Here is a 6,163-nt window from a genome sequence, read left to right on the forward strand (position 1 = left end):
TTCTTTTTTTTTTGTTTTGTTTCCTTCTCTCTTTTTTTTTTCTTTCTATTTTTTTTTTTTTTCTTTTTTTTTGGTAACTTTTTCTTTGCCTTTTCCCCTTTTTTTTTTTTGAAACGAGAAGGGATTTTTTTTTTCTTTTTGTCTATTTTTTTTTCATTCTTTTTTTTCTTTTTTTCTCTTTTTTTTTTTTTAATTCGGAACAATGTATTTGTTATAGAAAAAGGCATTATATTAACCAACAAATAAAAGAGCAAATAGTAGATAACAATATAGAGAAAAAATAGAGGCTTTGCACGTCCCGCTCGCCCTTATGTGTCGGGGTTGGCCATTCGTCAAACAGGCGCCGACACGGACAGGCTCCTCACCTGCCTGCCCAAGACTCTAGCAACAAGTATGAATTAACAATCAAATAAAATATTACTACAATTATACAAGGCTTGCACAATGAGGCAAGCAACAATATGGAAGAAAGCTTAAACTCACATATAAATCCATACATGGATATTTGATTAGATTGTAACCAAATACAAGTTAAACTAAAACTATTACATCATGTTCCTTTCATTATAATGTCTTTACATCTTTATCAATTTCACTTAAAAATACTATGAATGTTTCCCAACTCTCTAATCATAGATCAACAAAAAAGTTGATACGATGAAAAAAATGGCCGAAATGACTAAATGCAAGTCTCCGGTTGCATTAGCTATATGCGATCACCTTTCCCGCATCCTCCGCGCCCGTCCCGTGCGTCGATTTGTAGGATTAGTGGATGTGGAGAACTATACGAAGACTCCAGTGGGGTTCCAGGCAACGACCTCGCCGATTACAACTAGGTTTTATTTAGCTAAGTATTTCAGAAATAGAAAGTAACCATATATGTAATACTTATGCTGCCAGAAAGGCTTGTCAGAAGATAATATATCAAATAAAGATGATTATGCATGCATGCTTTTCCAGAGTCTTTATTTGGCTTTTACCCAATCTTACTTGTTACCTTGTTAACCTTAATTAATCACAACCTGAAATCCCTTTGTTCGATGGGAGGCTCTAAGCATGCAAGACCCGAAGGGACCGTCTTCGTGCCACTATCCCCAGTGACGTGACCAAATCCGGAGCGCACCGCTTGAGGGGAGCAACCCCTCAAGCCAAGGACTGTATGTGCAGTATGATTAAAATTCCAATTGGATGTATAGCACTTGTCACAATGCACTATCATAAAGGTTTTACATTGTTTATCTGCCCACATTCTAAATTATCTTGTCACATGCCACTATTGTTAATCTGTGTTAATGGTTTCATGTCTCAATGCTATTCTTGTCTTATTGTCGATGTCATCTTTATTTCTGTTATTCATTGTTCCGGTCTCATTTCATTACAAGTAATATAGTTCCAATATCATGTCCATCATGGTTCATATCATCACTATGATTCATCTACGGTTAGAAGCATTAATATGAATCCAACCATATGTTCACATGTGAGCTCGCTATCATGCAATGAATGATATTGTCGCATATGCCCTCAATAAAAGTGGATAGACATAGCAAGGATTCAACGATTCCGGAATGCACCCCCCTACCATCGATAGTAGGTTGTGGTTCAATTCTTCGGATTTTTAGATCCGTATCCGCGTGTACGGACGATCTGTACTAAATTAGAGCCAAATTAGGCTTTTTACTAAATACATTTACAATAGTCTTTCGTTTCGCGCAAGCGCGCGTTGTACAAAGCGTCGGGACATACCCTATTATGTTTCCTGGAGGTCCAATTTACTCGAAACGATCGGATGGCAAAAGCCCAAATTTTGGTGCCCTAACAATGCATTATATTGTTTCTCAACCTGGATTGATACTTTAACTAAGCAAATACTAGCTTAGAATCATCTAGGAAGCTCTTAATACCATTCCTAGCTCATTGAACTTCATTCCTTAGGGCATACTATTGCAACTAGATGTTACACTATTAAAGCATTTTGAAGAAACCATGATTATGTCTTCAACGGTCTTACGATGTTTCTAACTGGGCCAAGGAAACTCAAAACTCCAAAAATTAGGTAAAATCCAAACCTATGTGTTCTTGATAAACTTACTTAGCCCCAAGCACTCCAAGGGCTCCCTTGTAGGATGAGATTCTAATTCTTCAAATCACCAAAATCTCTTTCATGCCTTCAAGCCTTCTCTCCTTCTCCTTAGCTTGGATTTAAAAGTTTCTAAAGAAGAGGGACGAGATAATGACGAGGAGAAGAGGATTCTCCTTGCTGCTTGAACAAAGGAGAGATAGTGGTATTTTATAGGTCTGCAAAATAGTGTCTGCACGAACGAAACTGCCGGTAGTGTTGTTTTTAAGGCGATGTGGTCATTATGGTTAGAGTTTAAGTTTCGCTTTGTATTTTATTTTAAAATGGATTATAGGTTGCATATCTGTCCAACGACTCAGGAATTTGTTGTTAATTACCGCACACTTTCAGTGTTATAGGAACCCTCGATTAACGGACCAATATAAATGCCTGATTAAAAAGAGACCAAGCAGGGCAAAAAATTTTTATTATATGATTTTGCGTTTACATAATCTTTTAAGAGGGGCATTACACCACTGTACATAAATTTCATAAATGACACAGCATTCGGTTGAAGTTTTGATTATTAAATCCTAAGTTATATGTATTAGGATTTAATTGGATTGAGATTGACTAGGTCCTAAGTGATATGTGTTAGACTACGTCATATTAGACTCATGTTATTGGTCTAATTGCTCTAAGTATGGTGTTTTAGAGTCCAATTATATACCTTGGTTATATTTCCAATAGGTTGGATGGATGTGTGACAAACCTCAAGTATAGTATTAGCGTGGGTCGGGTTCGATTACCCGGAAGTAGAGCTAGTGGCCTGATTCGCTGAGTATATGTATCAGGAATTAACGAGTTTAATATGTTTTCACTTCTTAGTTATATGTGCTAGAGTGAAGATCTGACTAAGGCCCTAGGTTATGTATTAGTTGTAGTGGATTTGATTCTATGACTCTAAGTATATTATATTATGAGCATCGTCGGGTATGAGTTTACTCAGCGTATATGTACTAGATGTGATAAGGACTGACTAGCACCTAAGTTATATGGGTAGGATTAGTCAACATGGTTTGCTTCGCTCTAGGCTATATGTGCTTAGAGCAAAAGACTCGACTAGACCCTAAGGTATATGTGCTTGGGTAGTCGAGCATAGAATTTAACTTACAGCTCTAGGTATAGTGTACATAGAGCCAAAAGGTTGCTGACCTAAGCTATGATATGTTAGGTTAGCCGTCATGACTCTAAGTAATATGTTTATAGAGTCCGAATGAATTTTGATATTCATTGATGAAATTCTAATTATATGTTAGAACTCTGTCGATTTGAGATATTTCGCTTAGTTATATGTTGTCAATGGCGATTGACATAGCCTAAGTATATGTATTAGGGTGCGTCGATGTATTAATTTTGGTTTTACTCTAGGTTATGTGTGTAGAGTAAAAAAAAAAGGTTCATGAGATTTGGGTATTGGTTCATAGATTTGGTATTGGCTCTGAGATTTGGGTTCATGAATTTGGATATGGTCATGGATTATGGTGCTATTGAGATCTTGGTTCATGAATTTTGGATATGGTTCATGGATTTGGGTTGTATGTATTGGTTATGATACTTGGATTTATGGTTCATGGATTTGGTGTATTTGAACTTGCATATGGTTCATGTATTTGGTGTATTGGTCTTGGTCATGAACTTGGTATGGGTCATGGATTTTGGTGTATGGGTTTGGTTCATGAATTGGCATATGTTTATGGATTTAGTGTATGGACTCGGGTTCATGAACTTGTGATATGGTTATGGATGGTGTTGGCTTGCCGCGAACTTCATGAACTTGGGTATGTTCATGGGATTTGGTAGTATGGCTTGGTTCATGAACTTGGATATGCATTCATGGATTTAGTGTATGACTCCGGTTCATTGAACTGGATATTTGTTCATGGATGGGTGTATGGGTTGGATTTCATGAACTTGGATAGTCATGAACTTGGAATATGATCATGGATTTGGTGTATGGACTCGGTTATGAACTTGCGATATGTTCATGATTGGTGTTATAGGCTTGGTTCATGGTTTATGAATTTGGTTTAGTTTACGGACGACATTTCGGTTTGTTTGGATTTGGGTTTTAGTTTAACGCGACGTTTCGGTCGATTGAAATCGAGGTATTCATGAAACTATCATGAATTAAATAATGCTAGGAGCCTTGGTAAAAGTCCACCAAGTTATTTGAGAAAATTAATTCATGATAGGGGCCATTTGGAAGAGCCATTGTTATTGTATTAATTTATGACAAAGCAGGACCTATAAACTATATTCATAGATATTATTCGTGATAGCGAATACATTTGGAAAGCCCAGAAAAATTAATTCATAGAACTAATTACTAGTGAGGGGACCCATTGGGAAGTCCATGGATATTGGTTTGATTGGAGGTATTTGGGAATAGGTTTATAGATTTGGTTTGGTTTTATTTGTAGAATTTAAATTTTGGATTTTATTTGTGAACTTTGGGTTTGGTCTTTATTCGTGGACTTGTGGACTTTGGTTTTGGATCTTTAATTTGGTAGGATTTTGGACCGGTTTTTGGCGTTTTTATTTGTGGACTTTGTTGGGTTTGGTTTTGGGTTTTTATTTTTGGACTTTTGTGGGTTGGATTGTGGAATCTTTATCTAGTGGATTTGTGGGATTGAGTGAGGGATTTTAATTCATATGTTTTATTGGCTTTGGATCCAAGATCGAATGTAGGCTGAAATGGATTTCAGACTTTGCATATTTGGGCCTTTGGACCCGAAGCTATATGTGGGTTGAAGTATGCTGTGGGCTTTACATGTTTGGCCCGAACATGCATGATTGGAGCTGATTTTATTGATTTATTATCTGCACTGGGCACTGGATGTCGGCCTCCACATGTTTTGGGCTTGCGACCGTATTGTGTTTATGAGACTGAGATTGTCCTTGGGTTCACATGCTTGACGCCTTGGCAAAACCCGGAATCTGCATCTGGGTCTGCTATTATTTTTTATTGCTTAGATAATGAAATTGGCCAGTATATGGATTAATCCATTTGAATTAAATAACTCCGTTAATTCTCAACTTTATTCCCTTTTCTTTTTTTTTCTTTTTTCTTTTCTTTTTTTTTGCATCTCTTTTTTTTACTAAGAGTGGGGCAAAATAAAATTTTTATTTTTTTTTTGTTGACTGTCAGATGAGAGGAGAGAAGTCCAACTCCTCTCTTTTTGTATTGTTTTTCATTTACTTCTCTTTTTTTTTTTTTTTTTCGTTTTCATTTTTTTCTTTCTTTTTTTTCTCTTTTCTTTTTTTGACTCCGTCAGGAGAGGAGAGAAGTCCAAACTCTCTTCTCTTTTTTTTTTGTATTCCCTTTTTTTTTTTTTTTTTTTTTTTTGTGACTGCCGGCGAGATGTGAAACAAATCCTTTTTTTTTTTGTTGCTGCGAGAGATGGGAGGAGAGAGAAACAACTCTGCTCTCTGTTCTTTCTTACTTCTGTACGAAACAGAGATGAGAAATGTGAGAAATTGCTCTATTTTTTTTTCTTTCTTTTTTTCTTGTTTGTTTCTTCTACTTGTATTGTTTTTTCGTTTCTGTTTCTTCTTTTCTTTTTTTGCTCTACCAATAAATGAAACTTGACCGACGTCCAAGCATACGATGCATTCGAACGGAAGTGACGGATCGAAACAGAACTTGTCATTTTTTTTTATTATACGATTTGTTCACGTGCGCAGAGAGTTTAATGTGTCGAGCTATCACAGATGGCCACATGGTTTACGTATTACCCATGTCGAAGCTAACACGAAGATCGGCCGCACGGTTCTTTTTTTTAATACCCATGTCGAGCCTATACGAGTGGCTCGCACTGATTTTTATACTCATGTCGAGCTTCACGAAGATGGACGCACGGTTCTTTTTTTTTATACCATGTTGAGACCTATCACGAAGATGGCGCACCAGGTTGATACATCAGACGGAAGCAAGCGATAATTTAATGTCAAATTTGATCGCGTTCGAAACCTATACGAGATGGTCGGATTGATCAAATTGACAAAAAAAAAAAGACCGTTTGGAGATTATAATGATGCGCA

The sequence above is a fragment of the Ananas comosus genome, linkage group 5, assembly GCF_001540865.1.
Source record: "Ananas comosus cultivar F153 linkage group 5, ASM154086v1, whole genome shotgun sequence".
NCBI lineage: Eukaryota > Viridiplantae > Streptophyta > Magnoliopsida > Poales > Bromeliaceae > Ananas > Ananas comosus.